The 8423-nt window shown below is 37.7% G+C and overlaps 1 pseudogene; it reads right to left on the bottom strand.

Annotated features, from left to right (window-relative positions):
• Positions 1-732: 732 nt before the first annotated feature.
• LOC102839476 lies at positions 733-1283 on the bottom strand (annotated as a pseudogene).
• Positions 1284-8423: the final 7140 nt, after the last annotated feature.

Here is an 8423-nt window from a genome sequence, read left to right as displayed (position 1 = left end):
TTCTAGGTATTCTATCTGGTGAAGTCCATATGTATAGCCATCTCCTATGCTGTTTAAAAAAAGGTATTTGAAATGAACAAATAATTGGTTTTTCAGAATTCTATCATACGCTCTCCAGCATCATTTCTATCATCAAGGCCATATTTTCCAACTATTGATCCTTCCTTTTTGTTCCCAACTTTTGCATTCCAATCACCAGTAATGATCAATACATCTTGATGGCATGTTCAATCAATTTCAGATTGGAGAGGTTGGTAGAATTCTTCCATTTTATCCTCATTGACTTTAGTGGTTGGTGCGTAAATTTGAATAATAGTGGTATTAACTGGGTTTCCCTGTAGGCACATGGATATTATCCTATCACAGACAACGTTGTACCTCATGACTGATCTGGATATGTTCTTTTTGACGACGAATGCAACACCATTCCTCTTCAATTTGTCATTCCCGGCATAGTAAACCATGTGGTTGTCAGATTCAAATGGCCAATACCAGTCCGTTTCAACTCACTAATGCCTAAGATATTGCTGTTTATGCATTCCATTTCATAATTTTTGTGGGGGGTTATCAAATTACTTTATCTGAAGGAATGGTACAAATGAAAGAACTGAAGTAGGATGTTTTGGTACATTTTATAGAAAAGGTAAAGGTACATTTTATAGAAAAGTGTATGTGACTGCCTTGGTGGCCCAGGAAGTCACGTCTGTAGCCATGGAGAAATCAGGCTAAAGCTCAGCTCTCTCCATTGCTGTCTCCCAGGGTGTGCTTGTCAAAGAGATACTCCACCATGCCAGAATCGGGGGCCTCATGTTGTGCAAGTTAGTTACATAGTCGCCCAATTCTTTGAAGGATTTTACCTGCTTATTCAGGTAATGCGTTTCAATGAAGTCGCACAAGTGGGGGTTGTTCTTGTCAGTGGCCTGTTTGTGCAGTTCCAGTAGTGACTGGTTCACGCTTTTTTCCAAGTGCAGTGCATACTCCATTGCCTTCAGTCCACTCTCCCTGTCATCCCAGCCTGGTTTCTTGACATCCTGCAGGAAGATTCAACCACTTTGATGGTTCTGCAGCTTCATCAGTTTCTCAGCATGTTCCCTCTCCTCATGAGATTGGTGCAGAAAATATTTGGCAAAATTCTTCAGAGTCATATTGTCGTGGTCGAAGTAGTAAGACATGGACAGGTAGACGTAGGAGACTTAGAGCTCCAGATTGATCGGGAGGTTGACGGCGGCCTCCGAATCCTGGTTGTAGTTCTGGCACATCTGCGAGCGGGAAGCGGTCGTCATGGTGGCAGTTGAGGAGAGGCACAGTGGTGTGGTGCTGGAATAGTGGCTGGGACTTTAGGGCGTAGGAGGGCACAGCTGGCTGGAGGTGGTAGAGGTCATGGGAAGAGGCCAGTTAGGGGAGGCTGGCAAGCGCGGTTCCATTCAAGCACTATTGAAGAAGTAGACCAAGGCGATTCTGCGAAGGAGAACATATCTTCATTTCATTTTTGACAATTTCCAATTTTCCTAGATTCATACTTCACACATTTCCTGTTCCAATTATTAATTGATAGCTGTTTCTCTTCATTTTGAATTATGCTCCATCAGCAAATGAAGGTCCCGCAGGCTTAACTCCCACCGGCTTACTTCATTCATGTCATCACAGTCAACTCTACTTTGAGGAGGCAGCTCTTCCCCAGTCGCATTTTGAATGCCTTCCAACCCTAGAGGCTCATTTTTGGCACTTTATCTGGTGGTGTTTCTCTGCTATTTATAAGGTTTTCAGTGACTAAATATTCAGAAGTAGTTTGTCACTCCTTCTTCCTAGTCTGTCTTCATCTGAAAGCTCATCTGAAACCTGTCCACCATGGGTGACCATGAAATACTCGTGTCATAGCTTCCAGAATCACAGCACTCACAAGCCACCACAGTAAGACAAACTGACAGGTGGTATATGCTACCATGAATCCTCTTATTGGTTTATTACATCAGATCGCATCATGAGAGATCATCACATAACTGCCAAATCACTGAGAATCATGTTCCAGACAAGTTTCATGTATTCTGGGGAGCACAGTTCATTCCATCAGGAACAAAGTTATAAAAACTTCTTAGCTACAACCAAACAACTTGAGGGAATGAGTTTCTGGGGCTGGTGTTCAGGACCATAATGTGGGGGGACACCAAGGACAAAAAGACTGATTAGCTCTGTAAACCCAATTCACATAGAGTTAAAAAAAATTTCAAGGAAACTTTTTTTTATTATTACTATTATCTTTTTTTAAAAAGTTTTTATTGTGAGTTGAGTGATAGTTTACATGGGAGAACATCAGTTTTACACTCATCATTTCATTGCAATGATTACAATCTCCTCTGTGCATCATCATTCAACAGTATTTGCTTCTATTCCCTCTGTTTTTGTTTGTTTGTCTTGGGGATGTACACAAAAACACTCAGGAATATATAATCATTTAAACAACCAAAAGGCACTTTCTGCAAGCCTGCCTCCTGGCCACCAGCACACAGTCTTTCTCTTTCCATGAATCTAGAGTCCTCAGCTGCTCCCTCTCTCCATGACATCATCTCTGCCTCCATCTCTGGTGTCGCTGCTTCTCAGGATAGGGCACCACATTCCACTGGTGCTCTTCTCCCTTGATGGTCCTAGGGTCCTCTGTTCCTGGACTGTAAGATTAATTAATTACTCCCCCATTGTTGCTGCAAAACTTCTATCTTTACTATTGTGACAGTCACAATTAGTCATGATAACAATTATTCACTATTGAATCATAAGAATCTTATCCCCATCTTCCTTTACCAAACCCATCAAGACAAGATGAAAACTATTCAGTGGAGATTCTACCTTCCCCCACACATTCTGAATCTAAACTCCCTCTTGAAAACTTGTAAGCCAGTCACTTTGCGCCATTATAGCCCCCTTATTTTAGGTAGCCAATGTCTAAGTTGCCTGTCCCTGTATACAGAGGGGATAGGATTGATACTTGATGTGACGACTCCTTTCCTATCAGTTGATGCTTTGAGCTACTACATCCATATGTATAGGTCAAGTTCATCAAATTGTAGCAATTTACACTTGTTTCTTTTTTTAAAAAAATTTCTCTCTTTTTTTTATCTTCCTGTAGTCGAGTTCTGATCATCAAGTCAACATAGGTCAAATGGGTACTATCTACAAGTTTAGGTGTTCTTGTGATCTCCCCTCCCTTCATATCAGCTGGATGCTTCATTCTCAGCTCTAGCCCTCCATGGCTATGTCCTTGTCCATGGGCTCAGGAGTCCCCAGGTCTCACCATACTTCAGACCAACCATCCCTTCCTCTTCTCTCTATCATCTCCAGGTAGAAGGAATTCTATGAAATGTGGTGGAACTCAGCACATATCTTCATTGCTGTCAGAGAAACATTTTAAAAACAGTACACAAAGGCAATATTATAAATTGTGCTTTGGTGAATAGCGACTGGGGTCTTACAAGATTGTGAGCTACCATCAAAGGTGCAACTATTGGTCTCTCCTTGTTTGGAGCGAAAACTGAAGAAAATCAATGGCCTATGGAAACAAATAGTTCAATAGACTAATGCACCCAGAGAACATCGGCCTCTAGGATTCTGAGATCAGAAGGACTAGATGATGCCCTGCTACCATTACCAACTACTCTAAAAGGGATCACATTAGAAAGTCCTGGACAAAGTGGAAGAAAAATGTGGAGCAAAACTCAAAATCATAAAAATGACCAGCTGACTGGTCTGATAGAGACTTTTGTCACCCTAAGACTGTGACCTTTAGTAGCCTTTCTGATCTCATCCTCACGGCTCAATTTGCAGCAAAACAATAGTGTGTGTAGGAAGGTAGGCACTCCTTTGACTAACCAACCATTTGACATCAAAAGGGCAACATTTGCCTAAAGACAAATTGCAGAAAGCAAGATGAATGGAAATGGGAAACAGGGAGGAATCAGCATAAGTGATATTACATTGTGGGCATTAAAATCAATGATATGAAACAAAATGTACATGAATTGTTAAATGGAAAACTGATATACTCTGTAATACCAATTTACAATAAAAAGTTAAAAAAAAATTTTTTTCAGGGAAGCATTAAAAAAACAAAAAGTATTTCCAGATATGCAAGGTCTCAACAGCATAATCTCCATGCACACATTCCCTAGAAGATTCTAGAAGAAATACAGCATCAAAATGAGGGAGTAGACTGAGGAAGAAGGCAGCATTAAATTCAGAGAAAGAAAAGATATTGGAGAGGAAAAAAAGTGACAGGGGATTCAGGGTGAAAGTTTTACTGCAAGTCCAGAGAAGTGTCAACTCTGATGAAAGCCAGTTAGAAGACTCAGGGAAAGGGGGGTCCCAGAAGATGGAATTGATAGAAAATCAGGTGTATGAAGAGGAGAGTTAACACTTTCACATCAGATTCAGGAAAAGGAAAACCATGAAGATTCTATAAAAGTTAAAAACAACAGCAGTGAAGAAATTGATAAGAAAACATACAAACAAAATCAACTCAGCACAGAAAAATATGTGGAACACAGAAAAAAACAGCACCGTAAAAAACAACAACAAAAAAAAACACTCAGCAAAATGACTGCAATAAATTCATACCTATCAATAATCACAAAGAATGTCAATGGATTTAATGCACTGATCAAGAGACAGAGAGTAGCAGAATGAATAAGAAAACAGGCTCCTTCAATGTACTGTCTACAAGAGACATACCTTATACACAAAGGATTAAATAGATTTAAAATCAAAGGTTGGAAAAAATATATCAAGACAATGACAGTCAAAAGTGAGCAGGAGTAGCAGTACTAATTTCTGATAAAATGGACTTTCAGAACCCAGCATAAGGGAAAAAGACAGTAGCTCATGATAAAAGGTCAATTGCACAAGAGGACAGAACCATAACAACTATCTGTATGCTCCAATGAAAGAGCTTCAAAATACATAAATCAAATAGAATCGAAAAAGAAATAGACAACTCTACAACTGCGAAACGCAAGGTCAGCAGTTCGAAAGTACCAGCTATTCCTCAGGAAAAAGATGAGGCTTTCTGATCCCATAAAGATTTATAGCCTCGGAAACCCTGTACAGGGTTGCTATGAGTCAGTTCCAACTCCACGGCACATAACCACCACCACCACAATCATAGTTGTTGTTGTTAGTGTTCTTAAGTCAGTTCTGACTCATAGCGGCCCTGTGTAGGGTTTTTAAGTAGTAATCAGTGGATTTGAACCATGGACCTTGTTGTTCAAACTGACCTTGTTGTCCAGTGCTTATCCTACAGTGCTACACTAGAAACAGTAGGAAATTTTAATACACTACTTTTGATAAAGGACAGAACAACTAGAAAGAAACTCAACAAAGACAAAGAAAAACTAAATGACAAAATCAACCAACTTGACCTCAGAGATTTATACAGAGAGCTCAACCCAACAACAGCAAAATTCACATTCTTTTCATGTGCACATAGAACATTCTCCAGAATAAACCAAATGCTATGCCACAAAGCAAGCCTTAATAAATTTTAAAACTTTGAAATGCTACAAAGCATACTTTCAGATCACAATGCTATAAAATTAGAAATAACAATAGGAACATCGAGGGGAAAAAAATCAAATATATGGAACAACATGGAATAATACCCTGCTAAAAAGCTACTTGGTAACAAGAAAAAAAAAAAAAATTCCTTAAATGAGCATGAAAACACAACATACTAAAATCGTTGTGTTGTTAAGTGCTGTTGAGTTGGTTCCAACATTTAACAACACTGTATAGGGTGTCCAAGGAGCGGCTGATGAGCTTGAACCACCAACCTTGCAATTCAAACTTTCTTTCAGTTCAGTGCATTAACTCACAGCACTACACCAGGGCTTTAGGGCACAGCAAAAGCAGTGCTTGTTATTTTTGTTGTTACAAGCCATTGAGTCAGTTCTAATTTATAGTGACCCCGTCTAGTGTTTCCAAGGAATGAAGTTTGAACTGCAGACCTTGTGATTCAAACCAACTTTGCAGTCCAGGCCATTCACCCACAGTACCATACCAGGACTCCTTACAGGGCAAGCAATAAATAAATAAATATAGCAATAAACACACATGTCCAAAAAGAAGAAAGAACCAAAATGAACATATTAACACAACATCTCCAACAATTAGAAAAAGACTAGCAAAGTTAGCAAAGTAAGACTATAGTTACCAGAAGAAAAGAAAATCATTAAAAATTAGAGCAGAAATAAATAAATCCAGAAACTGTACTCCAATAAATTTGAAAACCTAGAAGTACTGAAGAATTTTTTAGAAAAACATGACTTACATAAACTAGCACAGAATGAAGTAGAAAACTTGAACAAACTTATAATAAAGAATAAGTTGAACAGGTAATTAAAAAAACACAGCAAAAAAAAAAAAAAAAAAAGTCCTGGCCCAGATAACTTTACTGGTAAATTCAACCATTCAAAGAAGGGCTGATACCAATTTTACTTAAACTATTCTGGAACATAGAAAAGGACAGAAAACTCCCAAATACATTTTATGAAGCAAGCATAACCCTCATACCAAAATCAGGCAAAGACATTACTCAAAAAGGAAATAAATTATAGACCAATATCCCATCACGAACATAAATACAAAAATTCTTAACAAAATGCTAGCCAATAGAATTTTTAAAAATGTCCAAGGGGATTCATTCTAGAGATGCAAGGACGGTTCAGTATTAGAAATTCAGTCAACATAATCCACCATATAAATAAAACAAATAAAAAGAACCTCATGATCATATCAACTGATGCAGAAAGGCATTTGATAAAATCCAATATCCACTACCGACACCAAGTAGGAATTGAAGGAAAATTCTCTAACATAGTTAAAAGCTTATATACAAATTCAAAAGACAATGTTACTCTTGATGGAGAGAAACTGAAAGCATTCCCTTTGTGGACAGGTACCAGACAAGGATACTCTTTATCATCCCTCCTATTCAACATTGTGTTGGAAGTCTTAGCCAGAGTTCTAAGTCAAGAAAGGGAAATTAAAGGCATCCAAATTGACAAAGAAGATGTAAAACTCTCTTTATTTGTAGATTATATGATCCTGTACATAGACAATCCCAAAGACTCAGAAAGAAAATTGTTGGAACTCATTGAAAGATTTAGCAAAGTGGCAGGGTACAAGATCAACATACAAAAATAAGTTGGATTCCTATATACTAATAAAGACAGCTCTGAAAATAAAATTAGGAAAACAATGTCATTTACAATAGCTGCCCAAAAGATGAAATACTTACTTAGGAATAAATCTAAGCAAAACAAAAGATCTATACAAAGAAAAATACCAACACTACTACAAGAAACCAAAAGAAACTTTATAAAATAGAAGAATATACCATGCTTATAGGAAGACTCAACATTACAAAAATGTCAACATTACTCAAAGCAATCTGTGGATATAATGCAATCCCAATCCAGATTACAGCATCATTCTTTAAAGAGATGGAAGAAAATAATCACTAACTTTATACGGAAAGGCAAAAGACCTAGGATAAGCAAAGCATTGCTCAAGAAGAACAAAGTTGGAGGCCTCTTACTCCCTGATCTCAAAATTTACTATACAATAACAGTAGGCAAAGCAGCCTGGTACTGGTACAATAAAGGATACATAGATCAATGGAACAGAATTGAGAACCCAGAAGTAAATCCATCTTTAAGTAAATACAGTCAGCTGATATTTGACAAAGAGTCAAACACATTAAATGGAGAAGAGATAGTCTCTGCCATAAATATTGTTGGCTAAACTGAAAACCAATTTGCAAAAGAATGAAACAAGACCCGTATCTTACACCACATAGAAAAAAAACAAAAAACAATTCAATGTGGATTATGACCTAACTGTAAAACATAGACCTATAAAGATCATCAATGAAAAATAGGGGCAAATAGGTTCTAATATGTGGCTTAAATATACTGTCAAATGTTACTAAAAACACACAAACAGTAGAAACACAAAAAATTAGAAATTTATGTGCATCAACAGATTTGGCCAAAAGAGTAAAAAGAGAGCCAAATAGACTGGTATAAATGTTTTTACAGTGATATATCAGACAAAGAACTAATCTAGAAATGTGTAGAAAACTGCAATACTTCTACAAGAAAAGACAAAAAACCCAATTAAAAATGGACACAGGACATGAACAGACATTTCACCAAAGAAGACATTCAGACAGCCCACAAACATATGAAGAACTGTTCACAATCACTAGCCATTTTTGTTATTGTTAAGTGCCTTTGAGTTAGGTCTGCCTCAAACCAACCCTATATAGGGTTTCCGAGGAGCAGCTAGTGACTTTGAACTGTGCTTCAAAGTCCAGTGCTTATCCTACAGTGCCGCACCAGAACTCCATTGTTGTTATTGTTGATTGCCTTCGAGTC

This window comes from Chrysochloris asiatica, unplaced genomic scaffold, assembly GCF_000296735.1.
Source record: "Chrysochloris asiatica unplaced genomic scaffold, ChrAsi1.0 scaffold00103, whole genome shotgun sequence".
NCBI lineage: Eukaryota > Metazoa > Chordata > Mammalia > Afrosoricida > Chrysochloridae > Chrysochloris > Chrysochloris asiatica.
This window is presented reverse-complemented; position numbering and strand designations above follow the sequence as displayed.